The sequence below is a fragment of the Etheostoma cragini genome, chromosome 6 (genome assembly GCF_013103735.1).
Source record: "Etheostoma cragini isolate CJK2018 chromosome 6, CSU_Ecrag_1.0, whole genome shotgun sequence".
NCBI classification, from domain to species: domain Eukaryota; kingdom Metazoa; phylum Chordata; class Actinopteri; order Perciformes; family Percidae; genus Etheostoma; species Etheostoma cragini.
This window is the reverse complement of record NC_048412.1, coordinates 16390169-16409866: the sequence shown is the minus strand read 5'-3', so window position 1 is coordinate 16409866 and position 19698 is coordinate 16390169. Positions and strand designations below refer to the sequence as shown.

General features: G+C 39.9%; 1 protein-coding gene and 1 long non-coding RNA gene across 2 annotated transcripts in view; one reads left to right on the top strand and one right to left on the bottom strand.

The window, feature by feature from the left end:
- Nucleotides 1–563: 563 nt before the first annotated feature.
- The window catches only part of alg2 (ALG2 alpha-1,3/1,6-mannosyltransferase), a 66539-nt gene continuing 47404 nt past the window's right edge, over nucleotides 564–19698 (top strand). Inside the window, exons 1-2 of the mRNA XM_034873806.1 lie at nucleotides 564–955; nucleotides 2907–2983. The gene's annotated coding sequence lies outside the window, so the exon portion shown is untranslated. The remainder of the gene's footprint in view (nucleotides 956–2906; nucleotides 2984–19698) is intronic.
- The window catches only part of LOC117946021, a 5988-nt gene continuing 1631 nt past the window's right edge, over nucleotides 15342–19698 (bottom strand). The window contains exons 2-3 of the long non-coding RNA XR_004656948.1: nucleotides 15603–15608; nucleotides 15342–15502 (exon numbers count right to left, since the gene is read on the bottom strand). This is a non-coding gene — a long non-coding RNA (uncharacterized LOC117946021). The remainder of the gene's footprint in view (nucleotides 15503–15602; nucleotides 15609–19698) is intronic.

The window sequence follows — 19698 nt, the reverse complement described above, 5'->3', positions numbered from 1 at the left end:
GAAGTTTGGGGTCCCCTGCTGGAGCTGCTGCCCCCGCGACCCGATACCGGATAAGCGGTCGAAGATGGATGGATAGTTATTTAAAATCCCCATCCTAAAGAGATATTTGGTCTATTATCAGGTCTTAAAATCTTATTTTGTGAAGTGAAATGATCTAATTAGATTATTTCTCCCTTTCCCCAATACAAATCAATTTGTTTCAGTAACCTCACTAAAATCAACTCGCTTAAATTGCAACTCGCTTAAAATTGTGGTTAATCCAATTGCAAATACATTTGGTCAAGAGGGAGGAAATACTTCCAACAACCAGATCGGGCACACTTTTCTAGTCGACAAGATCTGAGAAAAAGACGCCACCCTCGTAGCGTGCTTAGCAACCTCAAAATTAAAAGGTGCCTCCGGAGCCGCTAAGAACAATAATTCACAACAGCAAATCACAAGACGCGTATTTTTCGGTCAACGTCCTAATTCTAACCAATGACGATCCCCGGGGGCGGGGGAAGCCTTGACGCACTGAGGCTCGTGATTGACGCAAGCCTTGCTACTAAATTTAGCACCTGGCCGACTGAGGCAGAGGGAGATAGCACAGAGCCCATTCACTGGGCGTACCCGGCTATTTTAGTGTTACGATTGTGATCCAGCCAAGCCAAATATAGTCGTAGACAGGTATTTTTAGCCGTAAAGTGTGTCCCCGTTTTCATCTGGCAAAAGCCACCTGGGCGATATGATGTTTAGCCAAAATCAGCACACTCAGTGTTAACCTGTTATTCAGTGGGGGAATAGAATCCAGTCAGCTGATTTAACCGTCATACCCACAGAGAAACAACTCTCGAAAGTAAATATCCCAGTGCTCACAGCTTCTCTCTCTATCCGGGCACGAGGACAAAGATGAAAAGACCGTAGACCCGAAGATAAATAACCTTCGCTTCGCCAAGCAGATACGTAGCTACAACAGGTTTGTACATATGATGGTGGCATGCAAGCTTTGCACAGCAGCGCTGTTTCTTCCACATCTGTTGAGCACGGACTCATTTTAATGTGTTTTATTTTATTATATTTATTTTAAGCTAAGAGAACCACTCGGGGGGGAAAAAAACACTGCAGTCAGGATTCAAGATACACCGCTGCTGCAGGAGACGTTGTTGCATTTAAGGCAAATAGTTGAAGTCTAAAGGCAAAAACAACCGGGAAGGAAGAGTGTGCACACTTTACCCATTACTCATGTGAACCCGTCTGCCTCCGGAAATCCCTGCGTGTTACACCTTGGAACTCTCTGACCTGCAGATAAGAAAGCCATCTATACGTTTGCTTAGATGCATAAAGAACAGCCCAGTTTGAACACCAAAACATACAATAACCCACATTGTCCCAATTCATCCCATTCAAGTATGCATCGACATGTGCAGACAATCCTACATTCCAGTCATGCTAAATTAGTTTGTAACATGCTTGGAAGAGTGAGTGGTGATTAATGCTAAAGACCACTGTGGTCAGTCCCACAGTGCCAGGATCAGCTGCTGGTCAGGCAGATCACATGCCACCAGGACTCAGCTAAAAAACAAACAAACAAACAAACTCCTGGAATGAATTTTTTTGAAATTAATTGACAATTCTTGAAACAGTTGTGAATAGTACACAGTATAGTTTCTTCTGTCTGATGGGGGTGATCACTGGTTTGGTCAAGTGTGTGACAGTTTAGGTGCAGTAAATGCAGGGCGAATATTACACATTTCTCGGCTTATCCTGGCTCCCTCACTTCAATTTTCTTTCCAGCTATCAGATTGGTATGGGTTTTTCTCAGTTTGTCATGTGCCGTCTGACATTGATTTAAAGCTCTTATCAGAGTTGTATGTCCGGTTCATCCAGGGTAAGCACTTATAAATGGATAATTTATTTTATGTATGAGGCTTTAATAACTCTATTATAACTTTATTATTATTGGGATTTTTGGCCAATAATAATGCATGTCAATAACTTAGTTGTTCATGTTCCCTGTCAGTATCTATAAGCATGCTTTGGTCATGTCAGGTAAAGTCTTGTAAATGGATAATTGCTCTTAAAAATGATGCATTTCTAATTGCCTCAACTAACTCATCAGCTTCTTTTGTAAGTCTCTGTCTCCTGTCTTCTCCCGGTTCAGCTGGTCTCTCTTCCTGACTGGTCAGGGTATCAGCTGCCTCAGCTGTGACCTCACAATGGTCATGTGTAATCCAGATTAACCTGCTCTCTTATTCCGCCAGACATGGAAGTGATTAGCGATTAGGACCGTGTCCTTTAAATAGAATTGGACGTGTGGGTAATTAACTGCGTCCACCAGCGTCTCGTGTCAGGTGAGTCATTCACACAAACAGTCACACAAGAATAAGCGCTTGTTGTTGTCCCTGAGGAGGACATTGCTTTACATACAATTCCTTGGAGACTCAGTCCACCCTTAACCATAACCAATACAAGCTTAATCTAAACCTAACCCTAATTTTGACCAGAGTTAAAAACCTAAAATCTCCTGTCTCTCTATGTGTCCCTGAGAATTCATCACTTTTTACTTTAGACTTTAAGGACACGTACAATATGTCCTTAACGATTCCCAATCCCTGCCTCATACTGTGGTCAGAGCAGAATCTGAAAAGGCAATATTTCTTTGTATACTTTGGCAAAAGGTAGGTGGAACAAGAACAAGGTTGGGAAGTTTTGTGAACAAACAACCATTCCACAAGTTAAAAAAAAATATAAATCTATTTATCAAACACTCTGTCCTCTGTACCCTCTATTTTTTGTCCTTGCACTGTCATTCATGCAATATTCCTTTTAATAAGATAAGAAAAGAGAACAAAAAAACTTGCTAAAGACAAGGTCAATCCAATCTTCTCTCTGAAATTTGCTTGACATTGTTCTTGCTTTTTTTGCAGGGTAAAGTTCATTCTGACTGAGTTCCATGCAAAGCTGCCAATTTGTGCCAGACAGCGAAAACATCTTTGTATGAATGGTGAGTGACTTTTTGGTAGCACTATTTCCTGCCAGACAAATTGAATTTTACAAATCCAATGAACTCTTTTTGTTCCTCTTTTTCTTACTGCGTCTAAAACTAATTATCCCCGCAATAAAGAATTGCACTGACAGGTTGAGTGTCTGTTGTCTCTGTATAGAACTGTTAAACCTCTGCAGGCTTGTCAGAGTTGACAGTTTTATGACAGAGGAAGTTAGTTTGCATAAATGTGCCTTGTTGGGGCTGCGTGTCACAGTTGTTAGAACACAGCTGTAGTAATACAGTGGGGTAGCATCTTTCGGCCTCCTGTACAGAGCTGCTGACTGCATGGTGGGCATATTGCACCGAGGCACTCTGAACTCTGGCTTATCACAAAGCAGAAGTGAAAAGTGATTGTGTCAGTTTGAATGAGCTCTCTATGTCTACAGCCAAGGCACCAGCACTCAGCGCTCTGGTGACACTGGAGAAAGAGGAAAGCAGAGAAACAGAGGAAGGCTTTTATCTTCGTGTCACCAAATCTGCTCCAACTGTACGTCAGAGTGCAAATGAGGACGGGAAGGGGCGGGGGTGCGGGGGAGAGGATTGCTGGCGCAAAGACAGGATGCTCAATGGTGGCATTCTTCCCTTTCTGTGGACACACACACACACAGACACACACACACACGCGCACGCACACACGCACACACACACACACACACACACACACACACACACACACACACACACACACACACACACACCAGGGGGATTCCCCTGGGAGAACCCAAGTGTAGAAATACAACCCATCACTGCCTTATCACACCAGTGCCCAAAGACAGGAGAGAGGAGTGTAGAGAAGTGTTCCATGAGCCACGACACAGGAGGTGTACTTTATATCACTCAGCCATTTTGTGATGTTATCATGATTTGTTTTTACTGTGTGTGTGTGTGTGTGTGTGTGTGTGTGTGTGTTGAGAGGGGTAATGCACAGAAGCTTATAATGTTCTTTAGTTTCCTTTGGATGTTTGATGATGTGTCACCTCTCTTTTCATTACCCTGCAGTGAAATTTAACAGCATGATTCACAGCTCTGTGTAAATTTTGGTGTGAGTGTGGCAGTGTGAGTGAACACCCAGCTCCATGTTTGTCTTATTGGTTTTGGAGCACATTTATCTTTGCATGTGTTTATGTGTTTACATATGTGTACTGTACTTGCTGTTTTACAAGACCTTCACCATGCATCCATACTTTTCTCCAGAGCGGAGCTTTAGTGTTATAGTTGAGCAAGCAATTGTTGTGGATTGTTTTAGTGGGTTTATTTGCATGGTTCTATAGAAATATATCCGTTAAAGCTTCTGCATGTTTTGTGTCAAGTACACATGATCTTACTGTATGTGCACATGTGTGGTGTCGGGAGAAAGAGACATGGAGGCTTGTTATGACAGAGGTCCACAATTGCAGTGTCCTTATATGGTGTGATTATCTTTACATCAGTTTAGTAATATGATGTTATAGACATCATATTACTAAACGGATGGAATAGAAACACTGTATTATTCTCAGGTTTTGTGATGTGAAACTGGTTTGACTCCTTATATAATAACTATTATTGTGAGTATTGTCTGTTTGTCTACACCCTTTAAGTCTGGGTGTACTGGCAGACAAAGCAGATATCTCCATTATTAGCCAGACTGCAGTTATAGCTGGGGTGGAACAACTGTCAGTTGCAGATGCAGACAGTATTCAACCAAATGGGTAACAGAAGTCGTTCCATGTTTAATAAGACGCTGCAGCAGCAGTAGAGCAGTAATTAAACGTAAGAGTTGTATTGTAGGGGTTGGACCACTTAAAGGATGGGGGTATCAGTCATGTCAGTTCCTCAAAGATCAAACAGGCTGCGAACGACTAGATGGTGCACTAAACATCAGTATGTCATGCAAATGTGAAGGTTTCTTATTTACATTCTGGTGTTACTGTCAGAGCAGATCCATAGAAAAGATTTTTGTCATTAAATCAAAGCCCCCCCCCAAATCAAAGCCCCCCACTTGCTTATTGCTACTTCACTTGGATGTGGCAGAATGATGTCCCATATGTGCATAATTTTACATTACAAAACAACCTAATATTAGAAAGATTTTTTTTTTTTTTTTATGAACGAATTTGCAAATACCTAAAAAAGTTATTCTGTGGAAGATTGTACTTCTCTCTGGGCTGATCAAAAGACAACAAAGTGCCCTCTGTCAGCAAGTCCCCCACCGTTTTTATACCCCTACTAAACCACATTGAGAAGGCTTGGTTGACCAGACCAGGAGGAAAATCAACAGATGGACAAATGGACAGGTGGTCGTATACAATTTAAAATAAAAAAAGTGAATTTAAGTAAGTGTGTGTGTGTGTGTGTGTGTGTGTGTGTGTGTGTGTGTGTGTGTGTGGGTGTAAATTGTAAGATTTTGTGTGGAAATATAACAGTGGGCGGAAGAGTCATCTAAGTGTAGGCAGTTGTTGAAAGGCCATTTTCTAGGAGTTGTCAGAAACAGGGACATATGTGAGTATGGGTTTGTCTGTGTGTGTTAGTGTGTGTGATGTGGTTTTGGTATTTGAGTTCAGACATTGCAGGATTCCCCCTTAGACTGTTTAGATCAATATAGCAGACAACAAACAGGTAGAATGTCATCATAGCTGAGGTTCAGTAGGTGTCCACTTCTAAAGACATTTTGAGCAGTGCAGCAAGACGGAGGATTAACTAAATATTTGCTTGCTGGGAATAACCGTGAGGGCCTGGAATGACCCTGCAGATGCTATTATTGCAGTTTGGGAATGTTGCCTGCATGCAAAAGTATGTATACCTGTATGTATTTGAGGATTGATATCGATGTACTTGTGTATAACCCTTGCCCTTTAGTTATTCACATCTGGGCTCTGCTTTGAGGAGACACTTGTGCACTCTGGCTGAGTGCCCTGCTCACTTCCATTAGTTTCGCCCCCGCTTATGCCACTCCCACAACTTTAGCCCAGGTATCCGCTTGACAACTTGTAATTGTAGTTCAGGCTTACTTCACATAAAGGAGTGATGACACTTTGGTAGCTGAGTCAGTGTCTTTGTTGCCCTTCAGTTATTCAACACTTGAGCAGAATGTGTGTGCGTGTATTCTGTGATTTTTAATCTGCGTATGGGGTATAAATATGTGCTCAGTGTTTGATGCTTTCTTTCTTTTCTTTCTTGGTCACAGGCTGACATGACTGACTGACTTGGGCATGTGCACGGGAAGACACACACACACACACACACACACAGATAAACAGATAAACAAGTGGTTGCATTTCTGCATGAGTCACAGTCGTGGGCAGAGGTGGAAAGTTTCCTTGTTTGGGCTATTCCCCCCTGCTGACACGTTTGATACTTTTTTGAAGTATCTGAAGTGTTTCTAATGCCAAGTCAACTTGTACTGGACAGTGGATTATACTTGCTGAGACTACAGACATCCTGACTACTATCCCTCTCTTTCCATTTGCTTACTGACAGGAACACACACATACTGAATCATCACCCTGAATTTATCCATACTACCACCACAACTAATGCTACTACAGTTACTACTATTACTTTTATTCCTTGTCCTACTCTTGTACACTACATTAAAAAAAACAGCATGTATGTGTTATATTTCACTCCGTCATTGCAAGTAAATGTAAATGGACTGTTCTTATATTGTGCTTTTTTAGTCTCATGACTACTTAAAGCGCTTCTACAAAGTACAGAAACCATTCACCATTCACACACGTTCATACACTCTGGCCGAGGCTGCCGTACAAGGTGCCACCTGCTCATCAGATAAACACTCACACACGTTCACACTCCGATGGCACAGCATTGGGGACAACTTGGGCTTCAGTGTCTTGCCCAAGGATGCTTCGACATGGGACCGCAGGGCCAGGGATCGAACCACCAACCTTCCGATTGGCAGGCGATCGCTCTAATACTGATGATGCTGACAAGTGATTTTTTGAAACCGATACTATTACTACTACTAATACTACTAATTTAATAATATTAATAATAATAACAATTATAGTATATAGTGCCTGTTTCCAGCAAAATGTCAGGAGCTGTGGTGACCTTTCGCGGAGACTTGCTGTGACCCTTACTATTCAACCGGGTGACTCTTTTTCTGTCTTCCAATTCGATGATCACATTCTGCTTCATGATGAATCATGCACAACTTGACGATGCTGACGGGATAACATTTCACTGGAATTATACCTTGTGCGATTTCATGTGAAAAATATAATTGAATGATTTATAATAACATGCTTGTTTTGTGTGATTTTCACAACATAAATGTGCTATTCTAAAGTAGATGCATAGCATGTACTTAAGTCTACATGCATTTTAAATAGAGCTTCAACAATTTGTCAATTATTCAATTAGTCGATCGAAAGACAAATCATTTGGAATATTTTGGCAATCTTTTAATTGTTTCCATCATTTTTTAAGCAAATTATTTGCTGGTTCCAGCTTCTTATATATGAGGATATGCCGCATTTTGAAAGTATAAATACCACCTTACAAATGAAAGTAAGGTGGTATTTTAGTGTTTGTTGCTGCCCTAGTTTCAATTTTTTAGAAATAAACATTTGCACCGGGAAAAAGACCACAACTGAGGTGCCCTTGAGCAAGGCCCTGAACCTTTTAACTGCTTACTTGGCAGCCTTTAGATCAGGGTGTGGAGATAGTAAAACTTAACTTTAGAAACATAAGACATTTTGCGGTTTTATACCATGTTTAATAAAAGGGATTAAATCATATTTTCTGCTGTGTTACATTGTCACAGTATATGCTGATTTTTGCATATTAAATGGCAGCCATTTAAAATCTCAAGACTTTTTTGACTTTGCATTGCAGGCATTCGGTTTGTCACAGACTCTGGTAATTATCTGTCTTCCCAATATATAGACTTTCATTGAGACATGTTCATTTATTTTTATATTATACATATACAAGAGTTAACAAATGCTAACAATGTTACCAAACTTCTGTTAAATCTCATCTAAACAGTGCATGAATGAAATGCTTTGAAGGCTGTGCAGAGAGTCTGATGTCAATCAGACATAATAAATTTAGGAATATAAACTTCAGGAATGTGCATCTTAGCTAAGAGAGAGGGAACAGCAAATGTCTTCTTGTAAGGAGGAACCAGTCTGATCATGTCTGGGGCTGTCTGTGAGCGTGCACGTTTGTATTAGTGCATGGCTGCTTGTATGTGCATGTAATGTATGTTTAGTTTTTTTTTATTTTATTTTTTTTTACAAGTTGACTCATTAGGTGTCATTCCATTTTCAAACCGAATAACCTTTGGATGTATTGTATGGTGTGGGTGGAGGGGATCAAAATAATTTCTCATTCATTGTGTCACAGTTTTCCAATTTATCTTTTGATAAACGGATGGTTGACCTTTGGGGATATACAGGTTCATCAACTGCTTTCAGATTATTTAGTTTTAGCTATCATTGCTAATTATAAATATAAAAAAGAAACTTGTGTCACTAATCACTAATCCTTGTGAGGCTTGCAGATGACCTAAAGGTTTCAATCTTTAGGGAGAATGTGAAACATACTTTAATCAGTCAAAAACCAGAAACAAAATGACCTCACTTTTTATTTGGGTCCAGTTTTGAGAGCTGTTGGTCTTTTCAGGGTTTCAAGATAAAGTAATATAATATAACTACGCTTAAATATTTTTTGAAAATTCAAAACAATTGTAAGCAGTAGGCCAATGTAAACAATATACATCTTCTCCAACTTTGAAATTGTTTTCAGTAATACCAGACCATTTGTATGTGTGTTTGCAGTAAAAACGTTGTTCATATACAGAGGCCTGAGTTTAATACATGCGCCATTAATACACAAGCACATGCAAAAACTGTTAAATAGTAAGGATTTTAATGGCTCGAAATATGAATGTTATAATTACAAGAACAGCATGCTTTCTCGTCTTGCTTTATGACTAAAGATTATTAGTTTGCACAACTAAAACATGGTAAAATACATATAATAATAAAACTAAATGGACATGTGCAGGGTTTGAAGGAAGGAAATGGGCTTACACAAATAAATAAAATAAAGTTATCCTTTACATCAGATAAACAAGAATAAGTTGGGTAGGTAAAAAAATGTTAAAAAGGAACATACAAGGATAAAAAAGAAAAGAAATTAGAGGTAAAAGATACTCTTTTAGGAATTAATTAAATAATAAAAAATAATTAAATGTAATACCCAGGTATACACTGTCCGAATTTTTCTGTATACAGTGTTATAAATAGCAGGTTCAAAACAATTAATCAAGGAGTGAACCTGAATAACCTCATGCAGTCAACAGCAACAAGGACCCTTTTATAAGTTTAGCAATATTTGATTCCGTATTCTCTTTCTTGTTCATTATCGTGATAGTTGTCTTAGTTTACTTTTTTTTGAAGAAACGTAAAGTCAGTGTGCTACAACATGATAACGTGATTAACATCTTACTATGGGTTGCACAAGAAGATTCATTTTGTTTAAGTTGGCTTCCCCTCAACCTTGACCTTTTCTTTTAAAAGATCACATCTTATGATTCACCTGAACTTTGACTTTTAAATTTCATCTTCTTCTCACGATTGAAACCCTGTACTTAACAATTACCTGGGTTTGGGAATCTTAGTATAGGCATTAGGCATATCATGGCTACTGCGTGGGCACTAGCAATAAACCCAAACCACTCATGGGTGCCATTGTGATCTTCCAAGAAGCCATTGGTATGCCGTGAGGGACACTCCCAGAAATTTTCATAAGAATCCCTCCTGATGCTTGGCCTGCTGCATACCTAAAGAGCAAGTATTTACGTGTGCCGCTCCCAATGACTGGAATTACTGAGTTGTGTGGGAGTGGAGTGCCCTGTTGACATCATTTGTTGCTGATGTAAGAGGGAATTCCAGCATCAGAATGTGTAATTTTCAGGAATATTGGAAATCAATAATCCGTTTCATTGTAAGTACGCTTACATCCAAACACCAACCTGCTTGTGCTCTGCTGCAATCTGCCTGCACTGCATGCAGCTACTAGTGATGGATTTAGCAAATTGGTGGCCCAAGGCGAAGGTATGCATGGGGCCCTCCCATCTGATCTTTTGAAGAGAATGAAAAAAAATGTACCGACTAAATGGTAGAAAAGAAGGTAAAGCTAATCTATGGGGAAGTAAAGGTTGGTGAGGGGAGAAAAAAACCTTCTCGTTTAAACCCTGCACACACTTCTTTACTCCAAAATGAAGATGGAAAGCAGAGAACAAATAAAGTGTAGAACTACACAACCAAATAATCATGATGGAACCCAACAGAGTAAAAAACAGCACTGTTTATTCCTTTTTTTTAAATCAATTCAATATCAATCAAACCAGAAAGACAAGAAGCTAGGGTTAACCCCCTCAAACAGCCATATTCTTAGCAAACATCACAAACAGCCACATACTACATCACAAACCGTCATATACTTAGCAAATATTGCCAAGATGAATAATTAAACTTTGTATATGTGAGTGAGTGAGTGAGTTTGTAGTTGGCATTGCATTTAGAGTGACATTTCAAACATTCTACAAACAAACCTATGTACGTGAGTGTGTGTGTGTCTTTTTCGATTTTTTTCTATTATTTGAGCTGCTTGGGTAACTTTGTTTCATTTTTGCGTTTATACTCGTCTTGCTTCATCGTTGTTTGTGTACTTCCTAGTCCTCCTGTCACTGTGTGTTTATCTTTGCTCCATGCACCGATACGCCCTATTCCATTTCATTCCTACTACGACCACTGGTAGGGTCCCCAAGCAGCCGCCTACCTACGCCTCTACGTTTAGACAGCCACTGGCAGCTACAAATCTTCATTCTTCTTCTCGGTCATTGTCGGTGTATTGAGTCACCCACATACTCATGTGTGTGTTTCTAAAACCAAACGAAAATATTGCTCCACTCAAATCAAGGTCAAATCTTTGACTGTTGCCCGACTAAATGCAGGTCAATAGCAGGTCATGACTTCACACTGACCCACTTAGCCAGTACGCCAACAGCCTCCTCCTCCCCCACAACACCTTCACCATCAATGTCTCTGTTCCACTTTCCTCTCCCCTTACTTTGTTCCTCTCTTGCTGTCTCTTGGTACACTCTTCTCTCTTTGTTGCCCTCTCTTTAAACTCACCACTCAGTCCTACCTCTTCTGTCTTTCCTCTTTCCCACTCTTCTTTCCCCCCTTGTGTTCCTTTGCTCCATAAGTGGAACTTCCACTGCAGCTTCTATCCAGGAACAGACTTCCACTGTGGAAACACAGCTACATAATGCAGCTCCAGTTTGTTTTCCACACCGAGCAGGGGAGGGGGAACTGGGCTTCATGTCACTGCATCCACACACAAATTATAGTTTAACAGCCAGCGGACATCCGAAACAAATGCAATATGCAAAGCAAAGGTCTATATCTGTCACTGTGTGTTTTAAAAAAAAAATCTTCACCTAAAAGACACATGCTATAATTGGCTAGTTATCGGCATTAATCGATAGAGAATGGACGTTGATCGGAGCTTTGGGGCGCACACACACACACACGCACACACACACACACACACACGCACACACACACACACACACACAGAAAGTAAGAGTCATATTCAAAGCAGACAGGAATAGAAACAGAATCCATGAGTCAACCACATTGGCGTAAGCAGTAGCCATTACCTCAACAATGACCACGATAAGTAGCCTTCTGTCTGTCTGTTTGTGTGTGTGTGTGTGTGTGTGTGTTTAGGCAAATGTGTCTGTCAAAGGTGCTCTTTCCATAGTCAAGATATTCCTTCTCTCCATGAACATATCTGGTCTTTATATAAGGTATGGGACTTATATAATTCTTGGCACTTTAAGTTTATGTGTGTGTATCTGGAAAGCTTTTGTGTGATTGTATGGGAGTCTGTGTGTCCGTAATGCCTTGGAAGCTCTCCTGGCCACGGCTGTGGAAATGCTCCACTGCCCCACTCTACTCAGTAGGGACAGTGGTGGAGAGGTGGATAAATGAATGGGGAGTGGATTGGGGGGGCTCTGATGGTTGGAAGGAAAAGAGGAACTGTTAAACTATGGCATTGCCAAAAAGATGGTGGCAAAATGAGAGGGGAAAAGTTGTGCGTACTTCAATCTTATGTAAACCAGAGCTCCTTGGTTTTCACTTGGTTACTTTACGTTGAAGTGCGACAGGCTTATGTGACGTTACTGTCACAGTTTACTTTGTTTTTTGTTTTTTTTGTGTGACTGTTGATGCATGCATATACCATGTCATTATTTCACTAAAAAAGCAATTTAAATGTTCATGTTAAGTAGCTGGTTATTGTCAATAAAGAGTTTTATTACTCAGTCCACAACTTCAGTCCAGACTGAAATATGTCAACATCTATTGGATTGATTGCCATGATCTTTGGTAGAGACATCCATGGTGCCCAGAGAATGAATCCTAATGACTTTGGTGATCCCTTGACTTTTCCTCAAGTGCAGATCAAACTTTAAATTTTTCCAGTACTTTGGTTCATGACTGTCTGCAAAACAAATGACATTCCCATCAGCCTCACCTGTATTGTGTTTAGTGCTAATTAGCATTAACATGCTAACAGGCTATACTAAGATGGTAAACTTTATAACTATTAAACATGTTAGCATGCTGATGTTAGCTTTAGGCTAAAAGCATTCCTATACCAACTCACAGAGCTGCTAGCATGGCTGTAGAGTGTTGTTAAAATTCACTTCAAATTGTCAGTTTATATAAGTTTTTTTATAGCTTGATTTTGGCTTCTGTTTTGTGTACACTAAAGCATAGCTTGTTCATGAGTTTGTGATTATGAAAGGTCTCAATAATTGTCTAACCAATTCAGTACAGGATCCCATGAATAAATCTCCCCTTTGTTAAGCTTAAATTGTTAAATTTTTGTAAATTTAGTCTGCCCTCTGTGTACAGGCTTATAGTTAATACATGTTTTATTTTACATTTTTTTAGTTTGTTGACATCCTTTACTTACAACATTTCCTTGGTGTCTTGTGGCAAGTCAAATGACATTGTCCTACTGGCATGCAAATAACATTTTTAGTGGGCTATTTTCAGTTCTCTCCCTCATCTTTTGTTTGATGAAGCATGATGACTTTGAAGGTAACAACATTTGTGTTAATATATTCATATATTTCAGCGTTGTGTATTTCAGTGTGCAGAAGTAATTTTTTCGTATGTATTGGAGGGGCTGCCCTTACTTTGCGTTTTGGGAAGCCCCATTTGGAGTCCTATTAGGGATTTGCATGCTCGGTAGAGGCTGCAGTAGCATGTGCTAGTTCTTTGCAACTCTTCGTGACACTGATATACCAATAGGTTATTAGCTGTCAGGGTGCCTGTGCTGTGCCTCCCTTCATTTCTTTCTTTGTTTCCCATTCTACATTAGACAGGAATTAATCCTGAGAGGCAGCATGCATGCGCACGTGTGTGTGTGTGTGTGTGTGTGTGTGTGTGTGTGTGTGCGTGTGCGTGTGTATGTGTATTTCTTACTTGTAGTGGAAACTCTTTGGGAATTTGCCATGGAATGTCTGGGCAGGATTCCCTCTTTTCCCCAGCGGAGCGGACCATTCACACACGACTATCTGTACGCAACATGAACACGTAGCGCAGCAGAGCATGGAAACACGTTGTCCTTTTTGTGTGGACTTAACCTCATTGCACAGTTCATGAGATCTTTGCTTGGGGATACAATGTCCAAAATGTCATTTACATGAGGATGTGTTACCAAATTATTAAAACATAAACTGCCTCTGTATGTCTATCAAGTCTGCTTTTCCTACTCTATCTGACTTCTTTGCTTTCACCTACTCTGACATCTCAGTTCTTCTTCTCCTTTCACTGGAATGCAACTTCAGTTTGACCTTGTGACTCATCTCTCCCACGCTGACCACACCAGTGCCGTCTATCGTATACAGACGTAGTGCTGACCTAGACTGTCATACAGTAGATACACTCTCTCTCACGCACGCACACGCACACACACACACACACACACACACACACACACACACACACACACACACACACACACACACACACACACACACACACACACACACACACACTGTTGCGTCACTCTCCTGTGGTGTGGCTTGTAACTACTAGACAGCTGTTCCTGCTTAGCTGTCATGTCAGCCATGATGTCAGAGCTTTGTTGTGTGTGATTGGCTGACGTCTGAGTGCGTCCTGTGTATGTGGGAGATACTATGTAGGCGACTGTCGCTCTCTGTGCCACAAAGAGTCGTGGTCAAAATGGTCAACTGATCTGTAACCTTTTACTCTACTGTAGGACACTAACGTCTTTCTTGTCACCGCAGTGTAAAATGTGTAAAACGGGGGCGGATTACGCTGCTACAGATACACTACTGACCCGGAACTCATGCAGGCATGTGTGTGATAAAATGGAAACATAACACTTTAACGTTTAACCTGTTTACTGTCTGTAGCTCCAGAGATGAAATACTGGGGCACAGGTTGATTGATATTTAATTATGCTGTGTTTTAAAGGGTAAGGTTTATTACAGTTTGGGACTTATTTGTGTAGTTTTGGCTCATCTTTTATATAAGTTATGGAAACATTTGTACTCTGCACATTCATTGCTTGATTTGGGTACTTGGACATTGCTACAACAAAGCCTGATTGAGCAAAAAAACGGATAGGTCAGACAATTAGACAGGCTGCCAAAAAATAAAGAAGCAGAGATTAGGAGAGGGGCAAGAGGTCTGGTAAGCGGACTTCTTTCTAACCCCACGCCTCCAGATAATTGTTTTTCTTCATTTTTTATACTTTAACACTAGAAGTGTCCATAATAATAATCAATTACAGCAAAGGAACCTTTCTTTTTGTTGGTCTAAGTTGAACCAGGAAGTCGGAATGTAAACAGGATGGATGTTTACAACAGACAGTTAATTTTGGGTAATAGTTTTACCTTCATCCTTCTTTCTTGCTTTCAAATAAGCCTGGCTTATTCTGGAGTTTGTTTAAACCTGTCTAATCGTCTGAATACTTTTTAGAGATGTGGCCAGATTCCCAGATCTCACCAACCAACTTGGTTAGTATTGAATGAGTATTGAATGATGGCCAAAATTACAAACACAAGACAAGTTGTAATGAATTGGAATAATGCTTGGTGTCAGGTTAAGCAGGTTTTTTGACCTGATCCAACATGGAACAAAGGAAAAACTACTTGAACACAACATGTATAAATTATAGGGCTGTCAATTGTTGATTTGTTATTAATTATGATATAATCAACATATCAACATGGGAGTGGAAAAATATTCTTGCATTATTCAAATACTTATTAATGCAACAATCCAAAACAATGACAAATACTGACTAGAATATTCTCCAGAATATCCTCAAAGGTACTGTATACTCAAACAATAAACTGGAAGCATAATATGGCAAATTCAAGCCCATCAAGCAACAACAGATGGGCAGTTTGACCTGAATGTGACATTACCTGGTACCATCACAATGTAGTGTCCCACTTTACATGTGTGAACATCCCATGTTTTTAAGAACAAACAGCACAAAAACAATAGACCTCATGCTTTACAGCAACATACACATTGTACAAGTACATTAGTCAGCTAAATGTGGCTGCTTCATGTTGTGTGCACTGTCAATGGTCAATGTCCTGACTTTATTTTCAATGTCCCACTGTCTGGCTACTTGCACAAAGTGCTCTGTTCGCGCTTCAGCAAATTGCCTCATCCTTATGCTCATAATAATAATAATAATATTAATAATAATGCAACCAAAGTTCCCACATTAGGCCAAAATAATTAGCTGTGACCCCATGGTAACTGTAATTAGTCTCCAGGGGGTGCAGCGGATCTCTGCATGGCTTCCTGATTTCCCAAACTACAAGTCATTGAACGTGCATGCGTTAATTGCACGTCCCACAAAAGATTAATCATTATAAAATTGAGATCTCGATTCACCCTGTTCACGATTAATATTTTAAAGCTACATTCTGTATGTTGTTAATTATCAAAATAGGTGTTGCCTGTTCACAAACTTGTCCTATTTAATGAATATTCACCACCACCATACATTTCAAGCATTCCTATTGGCTTGAAATTTTATATTTGCGCTTGCATGAACTAAGATAGAGTCTCCATAGTCATGCCCCACCTTGAAATACGTTAGCCGGTAAGGGACATACAGGCTATACTGCTCCGCCTTTTGCGTTTTTGACTCACAGCTGCTGCTAATGGGTATCGGTGCTTCCCAACCCCAACAAGTTTGAAGAACGAAACACGGAGGACCACACTTATTCAAAATCCAATTTTCATGAACAGGAGTCTTCTCTCCTTTCCGTTGGGTGGCGTGTAAAATGTTTGTCCACGCCACTCCCTTACATTCAGTCCAACATCTACGGCTGATAGACGGTCTTTTTTGCTTTTAAAAGTGTGACGGCTGACAAGACAACTACAATAGGTACTTTGAACTGTATGGCAAGAGAGAGATAACTGTGATATATGATCTAAACGCTAGATTAGAGACATCCTTACAAAATGTAGTTTTAAATAATTTAGATTTTTTTTTTTCTTTGAGTCTCATTTAATTTTACGAGCCAACTGCATCATAAATGCCACTACTTTCTTCTGTGAGTTTTAAACATAGACTGTATTAAATAGGTTTTGAAGTGCTCCCGAGCGCTTCAATGCTCTCCCTTCTCTTCATTGAAGACTCTATGTTTATAGGCTTGTGGTTATGGAAAATGCCCAAAAAAAATTTGTTTGGTACCGCCAATTTGTTTTGTTTTGTCATGGTCAAAAAAATCCTGGCAGAGAATTGTGACATCAATTCTAAGATAAAAATATGGTGATTCATATTTTTCCCCGAATTGTGCAGGACTAATTAATAGGAATTTGCATGAACTTGTTAATATTGCGTTCATTTTGACAACCCTAATGAATTTGTTTAAAAAAAGACAGTCACCTGATCCGAAAGGAAAGCCAGGTATGTTCCAAATAGATCTGAGGATAATTAGATCCAATCAAAAATATTGTGGACCCAAACAAACCCTAGTAGAAACAAAAAATCAACACTTGCAGCAGTAGTCATTTCCTACTGCTCGTCACAAGTTTACACTCTGTCTCACCTGAATAAATAGCGAGCCCATTTGGATCCACTCAGGTGCCAGACTTATTGACATCTCAAAATAATATTTATATATATTTATATATTTATAATAATAGCGATTTTGATATGAGTTTAAAATGTTAACTAGTAGATGGCATGTCAGCAGAAGCTATTTTAACAAAAAGCTTGTTTTCTTCTCTAAAAACTGGGTCAGGCATTTGTGTAAAAAAATAAATAAAAATGTGTTATTCACTTATTTCAGAAATATTCCATTGCACTTGATTAAAATTGTGCGTGTGTGTCCAGTCATGGTCACCATGGTGAAGTCCTACTAAAAATCGTCATGACAACTTAAGCCATCAACAGCCATGGTGGTAAGCCAAAACACGTAACTGTCTCCTACGCATCAACACTATTCACACATGCACTTATGCAAACGTCGACGTAAACGACAGATTTAAGACTGAGTGTCAAAATAGTTACTTGTTTAAGAGATAAAATTAGTGTGTTGTTAATCTTTCTAAGGCATGAGAGGTCTTGATTACTGCATGTTTTCACTTGCACTCATTTGGGGTTCTTTTTATGTAAAACTGCAGCCATACTTGTTACTTATTCTTCTATTTACATGAAACTATAATATATGTATATATATATATAAATCCAAAACTAAAAGATAGTGATTACAAATTCTTTAAGAACTGATAATATGCTTCTTTAGTTGTCAAGTGTGTCTTTGAGAGAGAACCACCAGCAACATGGGCCTGATGGTGATGCCACCCTGGGGCTCTTAACACCAGCTCATCCAAGTAACCTCTAAACACCCACCCACACACACACCCTGCCCTCAGCCCATACACTGCTCGATGATCGAGATAGAAGCCCCCCCGCGTCCCCCACCCATTCCTTCATCTGACCCATTTTCCTGTGTACACTGTAGACTTTGGCAAGCGGCCCTGCCACCCACCCTTTACTTGTTTCCACTGGGGTGGAAAACACTAATGGAGTGGGAAAAAGAGGGGAGTGGGAAGACAGGGGCAGTGGAAGATGAGCTCAAAGGGGGAGGAAAGTATCAGGGTGAGCGAGTACGTCCATTAACCGCCCCACAGGTACATTGCAGGGAAACAATGGGATTGGCCCTTGTTCTTCTAAGTGTGGAAATTGGAGACACTACCTTATTTAAACATTAAATTGAAAGCCTACTTATGATTTATCTCTTTTCTTTGTTGTAGTTTGTTGACGGCCCCTAAGCTCTCTAACTGCCATCTCAACACTTCTATTAAACAGAGCTGGATCAGCACAACTTTCATGCATTTCTTTCACATCTACTGCAGTCAGATTCACTGTGTTCACTCGGAGGGAATCACTTCACATGGGTAGGCACTTTTAATGACACTTTGAACATGTTTAGAGGCTAAAAACATGTTTAAAACTTGCCCTGTTTAAGCCTGTTTGGTGCTAACTCTACACGGTGTAGGAAGCACTGATTGGTTTCGTTTTTCTCTCTACTGACAGCACTCCAAATTTACAAACAGAACTATGTGTTGGAATTGACTTGATTTAACTGTAAGACTTGGATCGCACAGAAAATTTGCCATCTTTTCCTCTGAACCCTCTGGTCACATAGAGAGTGGGTTTGTGGTCCAGTGATCAAGGTAGTGACAATGTCGCCCACACAAGTCTCACTTGCTGGTTTCATCCTGTTACCATGTGATGTAAATGGAAGTGAAAACACCTACTCTGTCTTCAGTGCTATGACAATCATATGATCGCAGTATTGCAATGACACAGCTTTATTATCACCTGGTATTCTTGCATGTTATTTCAAAAAGTAGGATAAGAAAGTTGCTGATTGGTTGGTGAGGTGATTTGAGACTGTGCGTAGGTGCGTCTGCATATATATGAAGTGACTGTATCTTATGACCAGGGAATGTTCACATACCTGTTTTCTACCACATGAATGGAAATTAATGTTTGTTGGCTGCATGTCTGCATATTGTTAGAAGAACATAACATGCAAGTGATGATTGTTTTTTTTTCTTATTTAAAACCTCTACACACATTGCATCAGATCCACCACCATGTACCGTTGGAAGACTGTGTTGGTGTTTGTGGCAAGGAAGTGTGCACTTTCACTGCTTGCTCTCATGTGTTTGTGTGTTTGTGTGTGTGTGTGTGTGTGTGTGTGTGTGTGTGTGTTTGCCAGTCCTGGAAAGAGAAGTGAGATGGACACTTATGCTCTTTTCTAAAAATATACCTTCCATTGCAGCTTGCATCACTTCCTCTTTATGACACAATGCATGCACTCAATCACACATATAGATGCATTAAACTTAACGACGCTCAACAATTTCCTTATCTGGCATTGCGTGGTAACCATGTGTGTTTGATTGTGCCTGTGTGTGAGTGGAAAGTGGTTTGGTGTAATGGCACAATGTGTGGGCTGGGAAACAGCTGGTGGCTCCAATTAACATGCATGGATGCCAAGAGTCCTTTGTTACAAAGGGTGACTCTATACAAGATGTACAGTACATCTGTGATAGTATATATAT